This window comes from Ornithodoros turicata, chromosome 1 (assembly GCF_037126465.1).
Source record: "Ornithodoros turicata isolate Travis chromosome 1, ASM3712646v1, whole genome shotgun sequence".
Lineage (NCBI taxonomy): Eukaryota > Metazoa > Arthropoda > Arachnida > Ixodida > Argasidae > Ornithodoros > Ornithodoros turicata.
This window is the reverse complement of record NC_088201.1, coordinates 110,454,868-110,479,780: the sequence shown is the minus strand read 5'-3', so window position 1 is coordinate 110,479,780 and position 24,913 is coordinate 110,454,868. Positions and strand designations below refer to the sequence as shown.

Here is a 24,913-nt window from a genome sequence, read left to right as displayed (position 1 = left end):
CCACCTTCAGGACTGTCGTATTGAAGCATAGAAGTTGAAAATCTTCGTGGGTTGTAATGCACTCATATTGCTGTCATTCGGCTGTGCTTTCGAGCTCCTTGCAGCACAAACATTCGATCTCCTTCGGCGTTATAACACACCAGCCGCAACGGCACCTTAAACAGCAAGTACGCATTAAATATGAGGACACAAAAGTTCAGAGAACGTTTACATGTTCGATCACAGTTTGCGTTAAGAAGCTCATTGCTTACCTGTCTGTCGAAGACAGGCGACTGATTCTGTTTGCTTCATCTGTGACCGATGTTCGTAGAGCTCTGACTTCGGCTCGCATTTGCGGCATCGACGACGTTTCGAAAATGAGGCTCCCGAACTGTTCAGCGCACAGAATTTCCTTCTTGATCGTAGAAAGGTCAGAAAAAAGTTCCGGGCTCGAAGTCACCGCATTTCTTGCTTCGACGTCCATATTGAAGATCGCTTCCGGATGCCGCCGCTCTCACAAATATAACAACAGAACTTCCGGTCCGGACGCCCAATGAAACGTGAACCTCATGTTTTCGTCACGCACATGGAAACTGGCGGATATCCACTACAAAGAGGCTAGATTTCGGCGCCGATTGCGCGAGTTGAGGAGGAAAAGCCAAGCTGGTTTTCAGCTCCTCGATTGGCAAACTTTGCCGCCGCGCACAGCAAAAATATTTCGCGTGTGGCTTGGAGGCATATTATACCTTCGTAATATATGCAAACGAAATATTTGTTGAACTTCTGGTCAGAGTCCCTTTAATCATCAAGTTAAGTTATCTGCTTCCACAGCGCGTTCGGAACTGAAAATTTTTTAAATGGTTTTCTGTTCTCCTTTAAAGGACGTAAGGACTCCTATTTGCGGGTGTAATAGGTGTAATATTGTTCTTCTACGCTTCGTAATTCTATTTACAATTTATTGTTCAATGCTTCTCCTTCGAAACATGTGCAGGGTTAATAAAAAAACGCACTTTTCTTCGGATACGGGCGAGTAGACGTACTGTCATCCAGACACCTGCATCCATTGTTACGTCATTTGAAGAACTGTAGCACCCAGTCAGACACAAAGCGGAGGTACACATAACGTTCTGCTCTACACTCTTCAAAATGAACTTCACCACATAGCACGCTCCTACCCAACCATCATCCCGAACGACAGCGTTCTCTCCCCGATCTATTGAAAACGGGAGGCGGAGCCCATTTTGTAGCCGTACATAGTGGTACATAATAGGGTCCGCCTCCCCTTATCAAGAAATCATGGGCGAGAATGTTGTCATTGGGTATGATGGTTGACTAGCAGCGTGCTATATGTGGTGAAGTTACGGACCTAACCGATTCATCTATACAAAAGGTGGCACAGCCAACATGTTAAAATCGCCGCTTGGAGTCGAGACAGTCGGCGGGCTAGCTTTGTAAATTTCAAAGCCCCTTTAACTCTACGTTGTTATTAAAGTTATTAAATTCGTGATAAGACATTGTAGTACAACTTTTCATTCGTGTTTAATTTCTCCTAACGGTTTATCGTTGTTGTTTCTGCTCCCTCTCTACTGACGAAGGTAGGCTGTCGGTGGAAGAGGAAAAAGCAGAGAGGGAGAGGGAACAGCGAGAGAGGGAGAATGCTATTCGCTTGTATTGACTTTTGGTTTCACGGTGACACGGAACGAATGTCAATCGCGTGGGAATGACATTCAATTAGCCGTGTGACAGGGGTGTTGCAATATTTTCCACGCGTAAGTTCTCTAGCGTCATTTTGTGGAAGCTTGACGCCATGCCGTTTGTCTGAAACAGGAGTTTCACAAATTTTGTCATTCCATATACAGCCAGGGAGGCTAAGGTGTCTTTCAGTGTAGATATAACATGATGTGTGTTGAGATAAGTAGTCAGGACGTACTCATTGGACAGCCAAGCCTGCGCAAGGTGCTGTGTGCTGTCCAATAGACGATTTCCGTTTATTTTTCTCAACGCATCAAGTTATCTCGACACTGTACGAACTTAGCCTCCCAGGATAGCCTTACATTAACGCACGTGGCCCTACAGTGGACGATAAGGGGATTCCCTGTTTATGACACGCGGTACAACTATGCTCCTGCAGTCATAGCTCGGCGCTTAGGGCTTTCGAAACTCACTATCACAATCACAATGAAAGAGTAGCAAGTCACTTGACTGTGGCCGACAACTCTTACCCCTACAGAGAAGAAGAAGATCATAATCATCTGATAAGGCGTGAGTTCGGGCCCTGCTATGGATACTCACCGGATAACATCACACTTGTAACCAGAGCAGGTTTAATGTTACCTGGCGAGTGTGCTAACATCCGGCATGATCGAGCTCACCGATACGTCATGTCGACCTTCACGTGAGTTCGTAGCAGGTTTCGAACTTACGCCTTATCAGATGATTGTGATCGTGAGTGTCGAAGACCCGAAACGCTGAGGTATGTGTTACATGTGTTACGCAGTACAAGTGTTAAAACATTTTTAGGAACATTTTTTTAATGTAACTGTTAAGTAGCTAAGTTACTTTAATGTGGTCACTTTAACTGGAAGCAGTTCCATTTGAGGAAGAGTAACTACGACTCTGCATATGCTATTTTGCAGGGCAGCTATATTGATAGGTAGTTACTTCTTTGGCAAATTACACATGACTATCGTACGTCAACCGACGAAAGAAATACCGAATAAAGAAAAGTAAAAGAACAAACAAAGAAGCAGAAACTGACAATACGCCGTGAAAGATCATCTCTCTGAAAATAAAGACGAACAAAATATTGAGGAAGTATTCGTCGTACGAAAATTCGCATATTATTCTGCAAAACTTTAGTACATCTATGCATGGTGCTTGCGCTCATCAATAATAGTACCGTGATGTTACACGTAAGAGGTTTGTCCGCCCAGTGTGGCGACATGTTGCACGCAGGGTAGGACGTGCCGCAGGGTCGGACTGCGTATAATTTGGACCACCTGGGGTTCGTTTGACGTGCGCCGGAAATCTCCGAAAAACGGTGCTGGAAGCAATGTTTACCTCCCTCATTGCTTTGAGCAGCGTGTGTCGGAGATTTCCGGCGCACGACACACGGTGCTGGAAGCAATGAGGGAGGTAAACATTATACAATTGTACAAACATTATACAATAAACATTATAGAATTATACAAACATTATACAATTAAACATTGCACAATTATGCAACATTATACAAATACCCCTTTGTGCTCCTCAGGCGTGCTTGGAGGTTGCAATGTTTAAAAAAAAAAAGTTGGCTTAAAAAAAAACAAGGACCTGTAATTCTGCATTCACTCGCCCCTGGAGGCCTATACTATGAGACCTGTCTTTGCTTTGTCGATTCGCTGAGCCTTAACTTTAGACATAGTTCAATATTCAGTGCCCCCAGAAGGTTTTGGGTCATGTCAGCTTGTGCGTTACAGAGCAGAAAATAGACTCGCAAAACAGTGTATTTCCTAAATTGTATCGATCGGCAGTGCTATGATGGAAGAATAATAATAGTCATTAACAATCGTTCCTCAACTAACTTATCAAGTTTCCCTGAAATTGACCAACTTTTTCAAGACCAAGTTTATTTGTGACATTGTCGCTGTTTGCTTCCACGTCTACCACGCAGCTGTGCCCTCTCGCCCTCCGATTTGTCTCGTTATTCTAGGAGGAACGGTGTTGATGGTGCGAGGGATTTGCCCCTCGAAGACATTATACCAATCAAAGTCTTATTTCGATGCGGTCACGTACAGAGAAGTTCTGGCACTGAAAAGAATATGGCATGCGAAAGAAGCGCCTTCGATCTCACAACAGCGGTGAATGGCCAACCTCATCATCTAACCGTTCAATGCGTGTGTCAGTTGCAACCGTGCCTGTGTCAGTAACCACAGATATCTATTATCGTAGAAAACTATGAGCGCGAATCTTCGTAGGAAGGTGCAACCCGTAGCTACTTTCGTGGTAACTTACCACAGGGAAGTTTCTCGTTTGACGTCGCCCTTTGTCTATCGAGCTGCGGAAAGCGCGCTTTTTATAAACGTGATTACAAAGCCAGCCTGCGTCGTAGACGATACTGCCATTGTGCATTGAACAGCATGGACTACGCTACAAACAGAGCATTAAACGGATTCTGTTACATACTATGTTAGGTGCCAACGAGGAAGACGAGAGGGCGGGGTCACGAGCAAGAAAGAAGATGGGACAGTTTTGAGTGTTGGGTTCCTTCGGGGAGGAACATTACATGCTATGCAGCTGTTCTGCGTATCCCCAGTCTGTTACTCAAAGCATAGGGCGCACCCAGTTCCTAGTGTCCCAGTCGATACCGTTATTTTTGTTTTGCTGAAACCTGGAAGAATGTGCCACACTTATCAAGCAGCGGAATCGGTGATTTTAGTTTTGTTGTCTGCGTGGCCTTTGGAAGTTATGGATTGGCAGCTTTATTGCGTGACATTTTCAGATGAAATCACGAACTGTGTCTTGGAGGTGTTGAGTTGGTCAAACAAAATAATGGAGGTGTAGTAGCTGAAGGATGAAGATGATACTTGGAGCGTGGGAGCGAGCGTCACGGGTTGGCGCACGAACGTAGTTCGGTCGCCATCTTGGTTACCTGATGTTAAACAGTTGTTCTGTGGCAGCCGTCTCGTCTGGTAGCATTCCTGTAGCTGTCACAGTGGCGACGAGATGAACACCGCGGAGGGGCAATCAGCTACCGCATCACGCTTGGCTACTCCACATCGATTCGTCGGACCAGGGATTTTCGACCCCAGCAAGGAAGAATGGAAACTCTTTCAGATAAGATTCCAAGCTTCACTAGATGTAGCGAGAGTACCTTCGGACACGAACAAGAGGAATTTGCTAATTTCGTCCTTAGGCCCGGAGAGTTTCAAGCTACTGTATTCGCTTATTCAGCCTAATCAAGTTACTGACGTTACCTTCGCAGAATTTGTCAAGAAGCTGGACGACTTTTATGCTCCCAAACGGTTTAAGGAATTTGAGAGAGCGAAGTTGTTTACAACCAAACGGAGGCGACGGGGAGACAGTTTCGGAATTCTTGGCAAGGCTAAGAACGATTATTGCAACTTGTGAATACGAGAGCGAGACACACTTCAGAGCATCGTCTTTGCTCACCGCATTCATAGTCGGGTTGAAGGATCACCGTCTGCGCGCGAGGTTGGTGCTTGAGAAAGACCTTACCATTGACGTGGCACTTCGGTTATCTGAAAGCGTTCTGCGTGCCGAACAGGAGTCCCGACAATTGGAAGGACTTGCGGTTCAGCCTACGGTTTCGCCTGTAGCAAAGATTCAGGGCAAGCCCAGGGCAGATCGATCTTGGAGATGTGGCCGCACAAATCACGCGGACAGCCTCTGTCGTTTCAAGGACGAAGCATGCAATACTTGTGGAAAGGCAGGTCACATTGCTCGAATGTGCAAGACGAAGACTGCCAAAGGAAATAGACGTCACAAGAGTACAGTCAAAGCAGCTTCGAACGTTTTTGTAGCCGATGACAGAAATGAAAAGTTCATTAACTGTGTCATTCAAGGTCAAAACGTTGCACTACAGGTGGATACGGGAAGCAAGCATACGCTGCTGGATCAGAGGACTTGGTCTAAACTTGGGAAACCGAAGTTTCAGGAGCCACAGTACACCTTCCAAGGATTCAACGCCCAGAAGATAAAGCTTAAAGGTCAAGGTATCGTAGAAGTGTGCTTTGAGGGCCAGAAGCAAATGCTTGAGATACTCGTGACAGAACACCGCCACACTAATTTGTTATGACGAGAGTGAATCGAGATGTTAGGGCTGAATCTCAATAGCCTCGTCGTCGGAATCGTGGGTCATTCACCTAACTTGAAAGGTCTTCTACATATACATCGTCGCTTGTTCCGCGATGAACTAGGGAAATATGTGAAGGGCAAGGTACAGATGCATTTGAAGGATGGAGCAGTGCCGAAGTTCTTCAAGCCTAGGACTATTCCCTTTGCTTTACGAAAAGCAGTAGAAGACGACTTGGAGAGACAGTGTAGGAATGGAGCCTTGACACCAATTGAAACGCCCGACTGGGCAACTCCAATAGTAGTAGTCCCTAAACCTAATGGAGCGGTTCGTGTATGTGGAGACTTCAGCGTTTCTGTTAATCCACAGCTGGACATTGATCAATGTCCTTTGCCACGGCCAGAGGAATTGTTCGCAAAGCTAAACGGCGGTCAGCGATTCTCTAAGCTTGATTTATCCGAAGCATAGCTGCAAATGGTCTTGGATGATGACGCCAAGAAGATTTTGGTGGTAAATACGCACAAGGGGATGTACCAATTCAACCGAATGCCATTTGGAATTGCATCCGCCCTTGCAATTTTTCAACGGACTATGGAACAAATCACTGCAGGTCTTGATCATGTAGCTTGTTACCTCAACGATATTATTGTAACAGCACGAAGTACCGAAGATCATCTACGAAATCTGGACCTAGTTTTCCAGAGGTTGGCGTATTACGGTTTTGTCCTCAAGGCAGCGAAATGCGCGTTCATGCAAGATGAGGTGGAATACCTTGGACATGTCGTTTCTGCATATGGTCTGCGAGCGTCGCACAGAAAGATCACTGCTGTTTCGAACATGCCTGCACCGAAGAACGTCTCAGAGTTCAGATCATTTTTGGGAATGATACAGCATTACAGCAAGTTCATTCCTGGGTTAGCCGATAGGTGCGCTCCACTGAACTACTTGCTGCGCAAAGCATCACCTTGGGTCTGATCAGAAGACTATGCGCATGCCTTTGATAGCCTCAAGATGAAGTTGTCATTAGTAGAAGGATTATAGTGCATTATGACCCAGATAAACCCATCTATCTTGCAGCCGACGCTTCTTCAACGGGGCTTGGCGCTGTCATTTTTCACAGGATCGAAGGAAAGGACGCACCCACTGCGCATGCATCAAAAACATGCATGTCGTCAACGGAGCAGAAATACGCTGAAATCGAACGGGAAGTTCTAGCGCTTATTTACGGAGTGAAGAAATTTCACCAGTATCTATGGGGTCGCCGGTTTATCTTGTATACGGATCAGAAACCTGTTGCAACAATTTTTGGACCAAAGAAAGGTATTCCAGTAAGAGCTGCGAACAGGTTACAACGTTGGGCTTTAATTTAATGGGGTACAGTTTCGACATTCAGTACAAGTCAACCCAACAGTTTGGAAATGCTGATGGCCTTTCACGATTGCCAGAAGGTCCAGATATCGATTTCGACAACCAGATAGGTTCCAGAGAAGTAGAGGAAATTAACATCGTTTGCTCAGAACTCATGTCTGTTTTGCCAGCTCACAGCTGCCAGAATAGCCAAGGAGACAGCCCAGGAGAGCGTTTTATCTGACGTCTATCGTTGCCTAATTGGAAGGCTGGAATGGAACCGAATCTAAGGCTGAGTTCCAGGAGTTTAACAAACGACAAAGCGAGTTGTCAGTTTTAAATGGATGCATTATGCTCGGAATGCGTACGGTCATACCGCATAAGCTAGATGCTCATGCTAGATAAACATGCTCAATGCTAGAAGTACTTCATGAAGGACATTTGGGCCAGACCAAGATGGAGATGCTGGCACGATCTTACGCATGGTGGCCTGGAATCGACAAGAACATTGTGTACACAAGTCAAAGCTGTGAGTCTTGCGCGTCCATAGCGGACCACATGGATCCAGTTGCACTCCATCGCTGGGAACGCCCAGAATCGCCATGGTATAGACTCCATACACATTTTGCTGAGTACGCCGGTAAGCCCTATCTTATTGTGATCGATGCATACAGCAAGTGGCCAGAAGTTATCAGGCTCAGCAAGGCGACTGTGAAGGACACCTCACAGGCTCTTGAAGATATATTTTCACGGCAGGGACTTCCTCATCATGTAGTCTCCGCATGCGTCTCCTCAGTTCGTCAGCGCATAATTTAACCAGTACCTAGAGTCTAAAGACATTCCTCATATTTTGTCACCGCCCTACCACCCAAAGTCTAATGGGCAAGCGGAGAATTTTGTTCGAACTTTCAAAACTGCATTGAAGCGTTTCAATCCAGTTACAGGAGAGGAAGCAGAAGCACGAAAATTTCTTTCCAAGTATCGGGCATCTCCCCATATCGCAACTTGTTCGCCTTCGAAGTTGCTGAATAAGCGGAGGTTTCGAACAAAACTGAATTGTGTACGTCCGCAACGCATACGAGAGCTGATAAATGAGGGGGGGGGGTTGTACGAAAGCCTCACGGACTTTCGCTGCTGCCGACAATGTGTGGGCTAAGGATTCTACACGAAAGCAACACTGGGTAAAAGGAGTTGTTCGCGGAAGGATTGGTCATGTTATTTATGAGGTGGAGTTGGAAGACGGGAAACATCGTCACGTCCACGCAGATCACTTGAAGGCTAGGGTGTCTTCACTACATGTTCCCAATTTTTCAAGACAGCCGTTGCACTTAGCCAGTACTGACGCGACCATGCCACTAGGTCTGTGTGATCAAACGTCATGCACGTCACAGGAACCGTCGCTCCCTGCTTCAGCCGTCGCGGTACCCTCAACGGCGTAGGAGGCATCCCGTACGGTATCCCCAACATGAGGGGGAGGAGTGCAGTAGCTGAAGGATGATGACGATACCTGGAGCGTGGGAGCGAGCGTCACGGGTTGGCGCACGAACGTAGTTCGGTCGCATCTTGGTTACCTGACATTAAACAGTTGTTCTCTGGCAGCCGTCTCGTTTGGTAGCATTCCTGTAGTGTCACAGGAGGGACACCAACCCCTTTACCATCTCTGAATAAAATACACCTGCTTCCTGACTTTTAAATGATTGAAATAAGGCAGTTATGGAGAAAAGCAAAACCACGATGTTTAACTTCCATCATTTAAATAAGGCATCCGATCGACCCACTCTATACAGTGTTAAAACTGGTTGTGTCAAATTTCTTGACTTCAAGGGGCAACAGACACATCAACAAAGCGTACAGTACAAATTCGTACAATAGAACAAAGTGAAAACATTTAAAAATGCAGCTCACCTTTAATATGCCATCACTTCGCCGAGCATCATCTATCCGCCACTTTCCCTCGCGTCCACATCCACCTCACCAGCGCTGCCGCCATTTCGACGATGAGCACGGGCAACGCCGAACACGTCAGCAACACAGCCAAAGTTCTAACATTCGCTGTGGAAGTCGCTTTTCCCGCTGCCAACAGCGACAACGCTACCAGAAATCCATTCGCCACAACGCTCACGACCGCCAGACACAGAACGCTTAACCCTGGACAAAAGATCCGACTGTCCACAGACACAGGCCCGTCCCTTCTCGTACCGCGTACGTGCCCGCACGCAGCAAGGACAGTCAGACATCCCGCTGGAACGCCGAAGCACAGCATATCCCTGGCCTGCTGATCCAAGCAAGCGGAGGCACCAAGCACGATGGTCACGATGCCCAATACGATCTGGGTCACTCGAAGCCGGAGGAGGACAGCCAAGGTACGGCATGTGGGTAGGTTGCTCGGAAAAAGGAGGCTGCCTGTCGTAATTGTTGGGTCTTCTGGGTGGTACGACGAAGTGGGGAAGAGCAGTGGCGGCGCGTCTGACCCGGCGGGATCGACGATACTGGTACACAGCGTGGCGACGAGTCTGGGAATGGGCGGACGCGGGGCGTTGCCTTCTGGTGGACGGCTCGCTGGTCCAGCCTGTTGGGAAGGAAATTAATTTTTCGTTTACTCGCTGTTAGGACAAGTATGTAGAAGGAAACATCAGAAAGGAATACGAATGGAAAGGTGCATGGGAGGGATAATGTCACCTGGAAGCTAAATCGAGTTCAGTTACTTGGTGTCGAATAGGGAATTTCTACGAGCACGATCAAGCTGTTATAAAGAAATTGCAGCGTGAAACATTTAGCTATGTCCACGTTTGTTCCTAAAGTTAGACATAGTAACAAAATCGATATCAAGCTCGTGTTATTTCTACAATCATTTTCATGATCACAATAGAGTTCAGAAAAAGTTATTCACAGTGTAGTTTCCGTTTCAAACCAGATAAGTGAGTGAAATTAATTTCGTAAGCAGAAATCAGAGTTCATGGCGGGTATTCGAGTGTCCTCATGCATAAATGTTTGTTTTCGTGCTGTTGTGTAGTCTCTCTTTAAGGGATACATAAACGCTGCTGATGCCTTTTCAACCAATGGAGGGTGATATACCCATACAAAACAGGAGCCTAAGCAGAGCTGCATGTTTTACAGGAGCGGATGTAAACAACCGGGGTCCTACTTTCGAATGAGATGTATAATGTCTCCATCCCGTGATGTTGTTGTCCTGTATGTTCTCTATTGCAAAATAAGTTGTGCTTATTCTTAATCCTTATCATTCGCTTTCCGCTGTTCGCAAACATAATTTTAATAAGAGATAAACTGATGTTCTGAGGCTGGAACAACACACAAGGGACAGATACAAACAAAGCCTCAAATTGCCTAAGAAATCAACGATGAAAGATGAAAGTGCTACAGCTGGCTAACCTTTTCAGTGACTTTCATCTTTCATCGATAATTTTAATATGTTGGAAGCAATAAACCCCTTCGAGCAAACACTAACACTCTCAAAAAAAATTTTTTTTTTGTTCTTGGTTTGTGGCCGGCTGTACAATGGCAACGAACCAATTCAACTTTCAGGACATTTCAGTTTTTCTTTTTTAATGTTCACATATCTCCCAGGGTGTCGAACCGAACCCGAACCCGAACCGAAAACCGTACCCGAACCGTTATTTTTGCCGGAACCGAACCCAAACCCGAACCGAAATTTTTATGACACTGCTGAACCCGAACCGGAGCAGAACCGTAAAAAATAATAGCGGTAACCGGTTCGCAACAAAACGGTTCGGACATAAAATAAGTCAGCATAAGAGTTCCTCTCTATCCCCGAACGAAGACGCATTGGTATCATCATCACGCGCCTATATCATGGATTTCTGAAATTTTCACCTAGCAGTCAGACGACGACGTATAGTAAGTATACTTTCAGCATCTTTTTAACATGTTGAAGCGCAGTTGTCCTTGTGAGTGCCGCGGCTAGCGCCCCGCACGCGTTGCGGCGTCTACTCTTCAGAGACGAGGTGCCACGCCTACGAATGAAACAGGAATGGAGTAGGCCAGTTATGTAGCTCTACAGGACGAATATGTGATCAAATAAGCGCCCAAGATTTCCCTTTACATGTGATCAGTACAAATTAAACAAGTCAGAAACATAAGAAGTAGAGAAGGAGCGTACGCAGAACGGTTCCTGTTTGATTGGTCGTGGTTTGAAAAGTAAATGTGGTTCTGCTTATTGGTAGCGCAGTTATGTCGTGACACATTGCCTTTGTGTTGTGGATTAACTAGTACACTGCTGTGAGCTCGGAGGCTGGCAGGCTTATTTTCGACATGCTTCAGTACGGTTTCAGATCGATTCACGCTGCGAAGGCAGTGTGCCGGCAAGTACTGTCGTCTATGTTACGCTGTCCATCTTATTAGGCTTGCTTTAAGTGTATCTTGCTGGCACTGTGCGTGTGAAAAAAAGAGATTTTGGAAACAGAAAGTAGCAGGACTTCAACAGCGTGGACTCTATTTGCAATAAGTGTTCATCCATTTCTCATTTCTCTCGCTAAAGGGCTACATCACTGCTAGAGACGTCAATGCAGACAACAGCAGTAAGCTATTAGCCACGTATTTCCTGATAAAATCAGTTTTATGGAACATATAAAACGGAAGCGTTGAACCGGTTCGCGAACCGGTTCGGGGCTGCGAACCGGTTTGCGAACCGGTTCGAGTTTTGGCGTGGCCGAATCGGAACTGAACCGGAACGAAATCAAAACAACGCGAACCCGAACCCGAACCGAACCCGTATTTTTTGCGGTTCGACACCCTGAATCTCCAGAATAATTCGTTTGCACGCAACTTGTTAGGAATGCAACCTCACAGAAGCATCGTGGAAACTTCGTTGAAAACTTTTGGTCATGGCGGAGCCACCAATTTCGAAAGTGAAAGTGATGCCCGTGTCATCTCTGCATCATGACTCTCCCTTCCTGCACGTTCAGTTTCTACTGTGTTGGTGGTTTTTATTGGTCTACACCGTGGCGTTCAGTACAACGGGTGCATGATTTAATGAACCAGATTTGTCATACCGCCGCGACTCTTTTAGTTGGTGAAAGATAAATCGCCGAGATCACAAAGGAGTCACATCGCTCTCTCTTTCCATCCTCGCTTCATTTTTTTTTTATACTTCTCTTTCAGTGTCTGTCTCTGACCACGCTTATCACACTGAACTCATTTTGCGAAGCCCAGAGTCAAAGACGACTATGCAGTCCTTCTTTCAGATATAGAGTTGCAGCACACATCAAAAGCAAGGCGGACAGGCGCCCTTATTGCAAAATTCATATCGTTCGTGCCAACGGAACATACCTGAATAGACAATGAGCTGGATAAGGCATGCACCATATAGTATTACATGTGCGACAGTATTGTATGTCACGTGTAATATTCGTATGTTGGGGGTTTAATACAAGCACAATCATGTTCAAGGCAAACCACAACTTTGTTTTATGATGATGATTTGGGAGTTTCCTCGCGAGATACTCGTCTTCATAGTGGGAAATGATATAATGGGTCACCTCACAGTGAGGATTGAGGCCCTACGGTGTCCAACGAGGACAGAAGAGCTTTGAGGGCATGGCGTAGGTGGGCTGGATTACACCATGGACAAAGAGAGGGTGCCAGAGTCCAAATGATTAACAGACCCGGAAAATGTGTTTCTGGAAAGTTGGTAGTGTGGGCAATGAAGGAGGATGTGCTCTAGATCTTCCAGATAACCGCAGTGACGCCATCCGGCGCGTCAGCTTGTCTCGAGCGGTCACGCTACTGAGCTGTAACACACGCAATACAGTGTTGCTATTTCTACTCACGCATGCCGTCTATATTCCGTGCGCTACACTAGACGTCTTCTTTCTATCTTCGTCTTGACAAGAGATAGACACTGGATACTTTTAACAAAACGCCTCCGGCATCTACTTATCACCGTCACGAAGATGTCGAAAGAAAAGTTTATCTTGTAGAGGCGACTTCAATTCCAACATTTGGCATTTTCGAATTGCTTTGCACGTAGAACATGTTCAGGTACACTGACAGTTCTTTGGCGTTTGGCTTCAAAACAAATGAGCCCCGACAAAGGCCTGCTCGGCGTAGCTAACATATATTTCTGCGTAAAGCGAAGTTTTTCCGATGTTTCTCGCAAAGACAACATCTTAAACTGAGCCAAATCTCGTTGCAGGCTCGCCGAATCCACTCGCTATCTCGAAGCCGCTATCTTTTTTAATTTTTTGGACGTGTCTACGTTGTGGTATCCGTTGAGCAACATGGAAATAGTAGCATTGCGTTTGCGATCCAGTTCAGGAAACGTACTTACTAGTTGGTGTGTACGTAAGTGTGCATCACACATGTCATTGCAGCCACAACAAGTTGCGTGGTTTGTTTCACGCGGGTGCTCTCTTTGTTATAATCGTTATGACACTCTAGGGTAGTAGCTAGGTTGCACGTAACTTACAATTGTAAATAGTTACTGTTTAAAGTGAGTAGTTACGTGCTCACAAAAATACAGGGTGTTTCACCTAAAGTGATAAAAAAGTATAACTTGCACCGTACTCGCCGGAGGATTGTGGGACTTTCGGCAATTGCCTTCTGGAAACTTTTGCCACCACTGCGGAAGTCTTTGGACAATTTTCAATTGTGGGAAATTGATTTTTCTCGATTGAACTTCGAAAATTTCGAAACGAACCTGACTTCTTTTTACAGAAATATGAAGTCCTCTACGGATAACCGCAGACTCAACAAAAGCTATGCACCGTATCGCAATAGAAATAGTTGCAAACAATTAGTAAACACTACGCTTTAGCCCAGCGGGAACACTTGCTCCTCGCCCCGCATCTTCCGTGCGATCCTCTTGGCGACAATCAAGCAGCCGGGGCTAAAGCGGAACTTTTACTGATTTTTTTTTTCGACCGTTTCTGTTACAATACTGTGCATAGTTTTTGGTGGGTCTGTGGTTGTCTGTGGAGGACCTGATATTTCTGTTAAAAAGTGAGGTTCGCTTGGCAATTTTCAAAGTTCAATTCAAAAAATAAATATCACTCGATTAAAATTGTCCAAAGCATTGCCATATGGCTGCAAAAGTTTCCAGAATGTGACTGCCGAAAGTCTCGCAATCCTCCGGTGAGTACGTCGCGAGTTCGAATTTATCACTTTAGGTGCAACACCATGTAGTTACCGCTTTTGTTTAAAGTAACTGCAAAATGTAACTGTAACTAAGTTACTCAGGTATTGCAATGTTTTCCATGCGTCAGTTCCCCAGCAGTATATTGTCGAGGCTTCAAATAGTCTGCTGCTTTTTCGCAACGAGGAATTTCACGAATTTTGTCATCTTATACGGGCCAGAACTGCCTCACACTAGGTCCAAATGTGCCGCTAGGGACCATGGGAAATCCTCTGATTTTAACGCGGCATTTGCATGGCATGCTTGGACAGTCCAAGTGCTCGAACAATTTTCTTTAGAGTTATATTGATTCGCTTTTTTTCTTCAAATGTAACTGTAAAGTAACTCATTTATTTTACCGTGGTACCTGTAGTTGTAACATTCCAAAAAGTGTAAGTTGAACTCAGTTACAATTTGTGCAGCTGAACTAACTGTAACCTACGTAGTTACATTTTTATTATCTTACCCATCACTGCATTATGACATGTGCGGTGCACAAGATAAGGTCAGTTTTCTTTTTGCATGTGCTAACACCTGCTTAGGTGGACTGGTTTGTTTTTAATTACATTACATATCTATAGCCTTCAATAGGAACAACGACGCCGTCCATGACCGTTAGAATCATGCGCGCGACGCGCGCTTCTGTTAACATACTCAGAGCTATCGTCATTCGCACGAGCGCGTACACTGCTCTGTACATTAAAGGGACAGTCGCATCAGTCATCCCGAAGCTATGCAGTTTTACTCTGCCATACAAATTGGTGGCGTTGTACCGTTGTGGCGTTGATGTCACGCGTAGCAAGAGCGACGACGGATATTGGAACTCCCGGAACTCCCTCTCTGGAAATCGCAGAAAACGTCACTCGGACAGGGCCAATCAATGAGCGCTTGTTGGCGCGGACAAGTCCAATTAGGAAGCGGCTGGAGGACCCTTGGCGACCGACCGGTGGGCGGGAGGGACAGCGTCTGCTGGTCGTGAAGAGACTCTGGTCGGCTTGTGGAATATCGTTTCTTGTTAACGTCGGACGTGCTTGCACAGCCAGACGCGTAACACCGTGTTCCGCACAACATGGTCGCGTCAGAACTCACGATTGTAAGCAAAATTAGGCGTAGTTACCGAGGGCTTTTTTATGATTTATTGATTTATTTTCACCAATATAATTTGGTATGGGGATACAGACAAAAAGCTTCAAAATAGCAGCTTGACGAGGTCTGACCCCCTTCCACTTGACAAAACAATGCATAGAGTGTACGAAACAGGAAAAATATCAGAGCCCAGTGCCTTGAAAAAATGTACAGCAAGAGCCATATAGACACATATATATATACAAACACACACACAAAGGCTAACTATCGTAGTGAACGTACAGGGCCTTTATGGAATGAATGGAAAGACACGTAATGTTAACGTGGCTCTGGACATACCAAAATTTATATGTTGCGAAAGATTATATGCTATCGACTGTGAACCATAATTGGTTCGTGCACACGGTGTAAAGTAAGGCTCATTCTAGTGTAATGAGTAAGAAGTTGTACCTTCAAGGTTAAGTTGGCCAGGGCTAAGAAGATGTGATTGTTTTGTTTCACTGAAGTTATGTGTGCGACGGGCATACTTATACAGATCCATTATTTGGAGTATTCCAAATTTCGCAAAAAGGGATGTCGTAGGATAGGATACGAAGGATATGTTTACTACGCGTATTTGGAGTATGCTACAATTACTATTACGTTTACTACGTTTACTACAAGAAGGATACGTTTACTATTTGGCGAAGTACCCTTTGCTGACACAAATGTAACTTTTCAAGATTTGTTTGCGATGTGGTTCCCCAAACTAAGCGTAATACTCAGTGTTGACTTTAATTGTGTATTGGATTCTGATAGAGACGTGCGTGGTCCCGGTCGTGGCAGGCCTACATGGAATGCCCGGGAACTTAGACGCCTGGTCGCCCAACATAACCTCTTAGACGCTGGCCTGCATTACACGGGAATCTCTACTGTGCTACGTGGTCGCGTGCGGATTCTTCCAGCCGGCTCGACCATTTTTATCTTCCTGCGAACCTCTCATCACAACTCTCGGCGTGCGGAGTCGTCGCCACAGATCAGCTTGCCGTCCTTGTGAGCGATCACTGCGCAGTCTTTCTCACCTTGGACGTCAGCCTGTTTCTGACTGGCCAGACTACGCGATGGATGCTAGATACCTCACTGCTCTTTGATATCGTAGCAGAGGCCAGGACTAAAATAGCGGAATACCTCAATGGTCGTTCTCCATCGCCGGAACAGTGGGAAAACTTCAAGGTTTGGGCTGGATCCCTTTTCCAGAACTTGGGCCGTAAGTGTGCCCGTGAACGGAGGTCCCTGCTGAATCGGCTTGTGGCGAAAATACGAATTGTACTACGAGGCGCTCCGCTAACGCTGCTTATGCAAGAGTACTTTGAAACGCTCCAAGACCGGCACCGCCCGGAGCTGCTCGAAAGGAGTACACCCGAGATCAGTCAGGTGTAGGCCATGGTGTTGCAAGTTTCCTGCACTCCGTGCATTATAACCAGAGCTCTCAACAAACACCCCACTCTTTCCGTCTCCCTAATTCCTCTACTACAGAAGATCCAAATGAGGTCGTCAGCGGATATGGGAGCTTTACGCATGTACTCCAGTCAACAGTGCCCATGGAAGTGATTTTCTCACTGGATTGCCGGTTCTGTCTGATGTCGATCAAGCATTCCTCGAGAGGCCGTTAACAATACCGGAGCTTGACTGCGCCATGCGCAGAGCAGCTTCAGCCACTATTCCCGGCCCAGACGGTCTTCCTCCCGAATTTTACGCGACATTCTGGCTTGTCATTTGTCGTTTCTTCTTTCAAGTTTTGCAAGCATGTATAAGCGGCAATGGTTTCCCCCGAATCGTTTGGCCTGGGACATATCGTGCTGCTTCCCAAAAGGAACGGGGATCCTGCGGAACCAGAAATCTGGCACCCAATCACCCTTCTGAACGCCGACTACAAAATCCTGACGTCCGCTTCGGGCCAAGAGATCCAGATCGTGCTCCCGTCAATCATTCATGCCTCGCAGTCGTCCTGTGTACCAGGTAGAAGCATGTACGACACGATGTCCGGCCTACGAGGTATTCTTCGTTTTGTGTCATCTACTCCTCCAGGTAGATACCTGTTATCACTGAACCTTGCAAAAGCGCTTGACAGGGTCGCTCATTGCTACAAAATTTTTGTACTTCGGGCGTATGGGTTTCCGGATGAGATACTCAGCATCATCGGACGGCTGCATAGCAACCATCGCAGCTGCCTCTATCTCCTGCAAAGGTTTTCTCGTCAGTTCCCAGTAGCCAGGGGTGTCCGGCAGGGGTGCCCTCTATCCCAAATCTTGTTCGTCTTGGCGATCGACCCACTCTTGTTGAACATTGACACCAACGTTTGCGTTCGTGGTTTATCCCTTCCAGCGTCCGGCGCTTGGAAAGTAACAGTCTACGCGGATGACGTTACCATCTTCTCAGTGACATAGCGTCAGTGGCAGAGGCTCTACACGTGTATGATGAGTATGCTGCACCACACCAGATAATAGCGAGGCTACACTCCGCGATGCTCTCGTTGTTCTGGAGGAAGCGTCGCAGGCCGATTGCACGGATCTTGGTGTCTCTCCCTGCTTCTCGTAGAGGAGCGTCACTTCCTGACATTGGCCTTATCAACAGACGAATCGCTATGAGAACTGCGCTTCGTGTTCTAAATAGCGAGCCGTCGCCAACTCGAGTTTTGTTGCTCTACTGCATTGGCCACCTCGCACGGGATCTTGTTGAGCATGGCTATGACCCTGTGGCTCCATCGGCTACCTCCACAGTTTCATGCAGCCGTGCACTTCAATTCTACCAAGTAATTTGCTTCTCCTCGCGTGCTGTCGCAAGCAGTGGTTAGCCATGAAGTGGAAAACAATAGGTCCAGTAGCGGGTGACACACAAGAAACATGTCGTGGTCGGTGCTGGTCAGCTCGTGGCTCCCTGGACCCCTGCGTGATGTGATGTGGTAGTTTGTCTGGGACATCCTGCCCACACGCGACCACTTCTTGTGGAACCTGGTGTCGACAAACACTTGTCCATATTGTGCACACGTCGAGACGAACAATCATGTGCCACGCGGCGAGGGTCTTTTGGTGTCCTGTTCGCCGTCACACAAATGTCGTTTGCCCTGTGTCGACTGTCGCCGTCCGTCTCACCGCCTTAGTGTTCTCGTGACTGCATGTGGCGCCGACATATTGTGGACAGCGCGCTGTAAGGCGGTGGCACAATGTCGGAATCGTGCCCCATTGTTCTTGTTGCTGCGACGCTTGCGCGTGAATGTGACGAACTTCCTGCAGCGGGAACCACTCGTGCTCGGACGTGATCGTTTCGACGGGCTATGGAGAGCACACCCCTCAATTTGTGCACAGGACGGCCATGTATCCATCGTGGGAGCCCCACCTTGTCTGTACATAGTGTACGTTGTATAATTATTTCTCTTTGTACTTTCACACTTTGACATGGTATAGCCTACAGACTATATAACTGATGAAATTTAGATGTATATAGTGTGCATAGTTGTGTAGTGGTTATATATTTGCATAGTGTGTATATATTGCCTGTGTTTTCGTGCCGTATGTAGTCCTTTAGTGTAGCCATCAATATGTAAGGTGAGGATGGATCAGGGCATGGTAAGCCATACGTTTTGCTTTGGATGGAAGAACGTTTCTATGCCGGCCAAAGATGCCGATCATGCGCGATATTTTGTTAGAGGCGTACCTGACACGTTTATCTCGTGACATGGTATCAGTAATCCAGACGCTCAGACTTCACATCACTGACAAAGGATATCGGGTTGTAAAAATATGTGTTTTCACGTAGCATATTGCGAAGCAGACGACCTCGGAGACAGTGGTCTGCGCTGTGCTTCTATTCGTGTTCCTTGATTGACGTCATCATGGTGAACTATCGCTGTGGCTTCTTTAGCTGCAGAGGGAGTGCGAATCTTTAACACTCATTTGTTTAAGATGTAAACTGTTTTCGGAAGAGAAACTTGGTCAAGTTCACGGTGAAGCTGTGGCGAACATTACCGTATCAGTCTCATACACAGGTTCCCTGATGCGATAGTCCCTTTAAGAGACAAGAAATAAACAATCGTCTTGAGCTGCAGCAGCCAGGAAGGTTACAATAGATATAAAGTAATCGATGTCTTTCTAAAGGAGCGTACACAGGCCTAAGGTCCTTCAACACAAGAGTGGGAGGCAAATGAGCTGGTGTAAGGAACCTGTAGGCAACGTGTTCCTTTTGTATACGAGGAGTAATAGAAAACAGCACACGAAGGGACGATACTCAAACCAGCTATTAACGTTTATTTACCAGACATTGCTCACCAAGTCGCGGAGGGAAAGTCATAAAAGATAGGGGCGAGAGTCACAGACGGCTTAGGTGGGGAAAAGAAGGACGTTCAAAAACAGGGAGATAAGGTTACCGACGGCGGCCTAATAGAACGTGGAGTAGAGTTTATTTTTGCGGCATCGAAAGGGATGCGGGACGAGCTAGTCTTCATCGGGCGAGAGCGTACTGGGCCTGCTTACTTCGGAATTCGTGGCGCCTTTTTCTACTCTGGATCCACCCTTTTCTGTTTTCTGTTGGTCTACTTTGGAGAAAGTATTCGCGTGGGCGATCGGTCACGCCTCGTGTAGTGTATATATCCACATATATCCATATATCAATATCTTAGTGTATGCGAAATGCTAAAAAAAATATAAAAACAACAACAACGAAGGACGAGATTTCTTGTAGCACGAGGTTCGGGTTCGTGTACGATGTGCGCTAGGACTGTTTGGTTACGTGAACGTTTAAGAATGATTTCCAGACTGTACCGTTTGCCTAAGTTTTGTCATTTGTACGCCGAACAATATATACCGCAATGTACTATCCTCGCTATGTCGCTGCGGAAAGCGTGTCAGGTCCCGTCCCCAGCCTACAGAGCCACCGAAGAGAGACGGCGGTTTCAATTTCCCGCAGCGGTTCCGTGAAGCTCCGTGAAGGGTAGGATATGATCTTATATTTACCCGCCTACAACATCATTTTCCCCAGGCAGTTTCCTCCTCTCCGCTCACAGCGACCGAAGCGCCGTGCGTGGTAAAACAGGTCTACCTTAATCTCATAATACTGTGGAAGACCAGACAGCGAGGCAGGTTGACGATCTGTTTATTGCCGCTAATGAGATCAGAATGATATGAACGAGATGGTCGTCACGTGAGGGGGAGGCAGGTGATGACTCATTGTCGTCTTCAGCCATGGATTCAACAGGTTGCCCCGGCGGCGATGACTGACTATATGGTTATTGTTCTTCTGACGCCTTTATTTTGTATAAACGTTGCACTGGCCTTCGGATGATTTTTTTAACTGGAAGTGTGCAGTAAGCAGATTCGAACACTCCCATTTGTGCTTGGGAACAATTTCTCGACGATTCCCATCTGCCACTGTGCCCTAGTACGGTTGGAGTTCTTAATTAGAACGACGTCTCCCACTTTGACGTCTGTGGCTCTGAAGCCCTTCGAATGGCAGGCGGAGAACAGTTCGCCCAGGTATTCTTTGTGCCACCTGTTCCAAATCTCTTCGAGGTATGCTTGCTGCCTCCTCCACATGGCTCTTAGCAGATCTATAGATTGGGCGGGGTTTCTTAGCAGACTCGCTGAAGGTAGAGCCAAGTGAGTTGACGGTCTCTCTTAGTTGAATGAAGTTTCGGCACCAAGTTGTGGAAGACGAAACCGCGAGGCAGGTTGACTATGTGTTTATTGCCGCGTGCTCCTGTGTCTGTGACGTCCGGGAAGATTGAAGAGCTTCCATACGCTGCGGAATTTCATCGATACTGACGTTAGCTGTTCCGGCAGTCGTTGACGGAGCGTTGCTGGCTGCCGATAAGAACTCCTTTACCTTGAACGTTATGGTGCCAATTCGGTTCTGATAATCTATTTGTCTGGTATATTCATCTGCGAACTCATACTCTCTGAGTAGGACTTCTGTCTTGCTGTCAACATCCGTAAGCGTAGTGTTGATTCGATCAAGACGTTCTATTCGCTCCCTCAAACCAGTCGGAGTGCAGTCGTTAGGCGTTGATTAAGTTCATTCAGTATGGTAGTTACCTGTGTTCGGAGTACTTGCGGGAGGTGTGGCCTTTCCGTGACGCTGGATTGGATACGGAGCTTGTCTCGCTGCAGTCCTCCCTCTCAATATATACGATCGGCGGTGTCTCGATTCCGGGTGGGTTTCGGCACCAATTTGTGGAAGACGAGACAGCGAGGCAGTTTGACGATGTGTTTATTGCCACGAATGAGATAAGAATGATACGAACGAGATGCTCGCCATGTCAGGGGGAGGCAAGTGATGACTCATTGTCGTCTTCTGCCATTGATTCAACAAAGACCTTAGTTTACCTTAATCCTTTGTGGTACCTAGCTAAATGGAATAATCGGCCTATTGTCACGGGATGGGCATGCTCAGGTAGTACAACCGGCCCGATATATTGAGGGAACACATACGAGACTTTTTAATGTCAGAATTGAGACAAGAGTTTGGTATAGACTGTATAGTGAGTGTCGCTCACAGGTGAAAAAGCTTTTTAAAACAGACAAGCGTATGCATATTGTAGTGTGCCTGATTACGGAAGTGACCCAGAGAACCGTTTTCTTGGGGGATTAGGCATAGAATGAACGTTTATTGAGCTCGCGCATCCTGCCTCCTCCTTGGTTAACTTGGAGGGCCGTACCTTTGAGCTGTTCACCGATAATTCAGGCGTTGTCACATCTCCTCGAGCCATCAGAACCGAAAGGGAGAATGGCGAGCTGGATCAACGAAATTCAGCACCTCGATTTCAAGGCATCTCATCGCAGCGACTCCGAAATCACGGATGCTGACGCCCTTTCACGCCTAGCTATTCAACATCAAACTCAAGTGGCACAAGTGAAGAGCGTCAAGATTTGGGAGGGCTCGGAGCAACTAGAGTTCATAGCGTCGAAAGGGAAGTTCCACGTACCCGACACACTAGTACCCAGGATCCTCGACTTATACTACGACAGCCCGGGGTCCGGAGGATACGACGGGTTTTGGCGCACCTACCACGAGAGCAAGGAACGTTTCGAGTGTAGGAATATGAAGAGACACATTCGCGAATGCATCGCGTCATGTCACCCTTACCAGGTGCATAAGGCCAAGTTCCGCCAGCAGACGAACACCATGGTACTTTCACCTCATTCGGACGTGCCTTATGAAGTGATACACCTGGACTTCGCTGAAATCAAAAAGAAGGGGGAAGGCGTCCCACGCACGCAGGCTTTTTTACTTGCGATAGATCAAGCCACCAGGATGGTTGCGGCCCGAGCCGGGAAGGAGGACGCCCAGTCGGTGATTAGTTTACTGCAGCGCAAGGCATTCAAAATACCCATTCAAATGCACTGCGCACGACGACACTGTTATATTTGGAAGGAAATGGGCTGGCTGAACGAGCGATACGAGACATTAAGTTCTACATGACCGTCTACCCTGGTCACCGAGGAGGTCGGAAGTGCGCCTTAGATGCAGCTGTGCGCCACCACGACAGGTCACACACCGCAGCATTAGGTTGTTGTTCCCACTACGCGGTCTATCGAACTGCGCCGACCAGGAGTAGGGAATTGCGGGCAAGATCCAACTGGGAGAACGTCCACTGACAACTGAGAAGAGGACATAATACAGGCGACGCATGAAGAGAAACTTTGACCGACGTCACAACAATGCGACATCGTCACCTGCTGTATTCCAGAGAGTGGTGGAGCAGGTTATCGCTGGATTGGATTACGTAGCTTGTTATTTAGATTATATCATTGTCACGGGCACTTCTGCTGAACATCATCTTACGGTCCTAGAGAAGGTTTGCCAGCGCCTTAGTGATTTCGGCTTCACCTCAAAGGATGAGAAGAGTGCCTTTTTCAAGAGCGAAGTGGAGTATTTGGGACAAATCGTTTCAAAGGAAGGGTTTCGTCCATCTCCTAAGAAGATCGCTGCAATTCTGGATATGCCCGAACCGAAGAACCACCTGTCAGAACTGCGGTCCTTATGGGGCATGATTCAACATTACATCCGGTATTTGCCAGGATTAGCAGATCTGTGTGCACCGTTTCACGCGGTACTCCGCTAGGACAGCGTGTGGGAATGGCCCTGTCAATGCGTCGCGAGTTTCGAGGCAGTAAAGAAGAAGCTTTCTTGCCCTGCTGCGCTAGCCCATTACGATCCTGCGAACCCGCTCTTTCTTGCGACTGATGCATCTTCAGAGGGACTGCGGGCAGTCATTTTCCACAAGATCGATGGGAAAGAGCGTCCGGTCGCACATGCTTCCAAGACCTTAACACCAACAGAGAAAAGGTATGCCAAGGTTGAGCGGCAAGCGTTAGCAATTATTTACGGCGGACGAATATCTTTGGGGACGCAATTTTACCTTGTACACAGATCATAAGCCTGTGACAACTATTTTTAGTCCGTACAAGGGCTTGCCGGTGACCGCGGCAAACCCTCTACAAAGGTGGGCTCTTATTCTCATGAACTACTCGTACAACATTCAGTACAAGCCTACTAAGGATATTGCAAATGCCGATGGGTTGTCACGCTTGGCAGTGGGACCTGATCCACAGCTCGAAGAGTTCGTATCAGGTGGTGTCGATGTCGCGGATGACATGGCGGTTCGTCTTACGTCCATCAACTTTCCGGTTTCGGCAGATGACATTGCCAAGGAAACCGGAAGAGACTCACTCTTCTCTTGAATTTACCGTTACATTGTGGAAGGTTGGCCTTCACGTGTTCCGCCGGATGTCGAACCTTTCGCAGCCCGCCAGATGGAACTCACGGTTGTGAAGGGCTGCATTGTATGGGGGTTGCGAACGTTGGTTCCGAAGAAGCTTTAGGTCCAAGCCCTCGATGTGTTGCATTCAGGCCACATTGGCCAGACTAAAATAAAAATGCTGGCTAGGTCCTATGTATGGTGGCCTAAGATAGACAAAGTGATTGAGAAACTTTGCCGAAGTTGTGAGAACCCAAATGCCAGGGAGAACAATCTGATGTCGACCCAAAGAGGTTTTGGCGCCATGTCCATGGAAGCGCAGCGAGTTCTTCTGGCAATTATATAACCTTACGCGACAGTTCAACATGTATTTCGTCTCCCCATGAAGTGTGCGAAAGTTTCGCTGCGTACGTCAGCACTTGTATTCCTACAAGCGCCGGTGTGAGCACCCTCGGGACTCCTGGTTTTATCTGTGATGACACTTTTTACTGGCGATAAAAAGACTAAAATGTCGCTACATGGGGGGGGGGGGGGGGGCATTCTCGCCTTTATTGTAAAAGGTTGTGCTGATGTTCTTGCACCTATTTTGCGGCATTTGTTCACTATAGGCCCGTTGCACTAACCAGGCGGCGCTGCGATTTCCCGACACATGCGCCACGGGCGCCCAGACCCCAGACACGAATAACTTCTTAGTTCCCCGGCGGTCGGTCGTGCTGGGCCTGATGTGATTTCTCCGTGTAGGACCTTTCTGCCGTTTTCACTAATGTGCAGTACTGTGAAAAATAAATCATATGTTAGTCAACAGATATTTGTTTGATGATGT

The 24,913-nt window shown here is 47.0% G+C and overlaps 1 long non-coding RNA gene across 2 annotated transcripts in view; it reads right to left on the bottom strand.

Annotated features, from left to right (window-relative positions):
• The window catches only part of LOC135367844 (uncharacterized), a 247,651-nt gene that overhangs the window by 65,991 nt on the left and 156,747 nt on the right, over nt 1-24,913 (bottom strand). For both annotated transcript variants that reach the window (XR_010414548.1, XR_010414554.1), the window contains exon 2: nt 9,029-9,692. This is a non-coding gene — a long non-coding RNA (uncharacterized LOC135367844). The remainder of the gene's footprint in view (nt 1-9,028; nt 9,693-24,913) is intronic.